Source organism: Penaeus monodon, chromosome 24, assembly GCF_015228065.2.
Source record: "Penaeus monodon isolate SGIC_2016 chromosome 24, NSTDA_Pmon_1, whole genome shotgun sequence".
NCBI classification, from domain to species: domain Eukaryota; kingdom Metazoa; phylum Arthropoda; class Malacostraca; order Decapoda; family Penaeidae; genus Penaeus; species Penaeus monodon.
The window spans coordinates 26,541,406-26,541,748 of NC_051409.1; positions in this window are offsets into that span (position 1 = coordinate 26,541,406).

Below are 343 nucleotides of genomic sequence, written 5' to 3' on the forward strand. Positions count from 1 at the left end.
CTGTGTCATATCTCAGTGTCATAGGTTTATAACATCATGTGCCTATATTTTTTGAGGCTTTGTTAGGTACAAATAGAACATGGAGATTGGTTATTTTTTAAAGAAATGAATGATCAACCTTTTTTGATTAAATGTGATCCATACTATAATCCCATAGGCATTTGTATAATATATTTTGATCTATTTTATAGATTTTGTAAAAATTATTGAATTGATTGCAATTTTGTATACATTATCATATCTCTTCCAGACCCATATATAGAAGACAATTTTAGACATGTATTTTGGTCATTATGGCCATGCAAATTGTATGATGAAGCCTTGAATGTTTATATATACATTA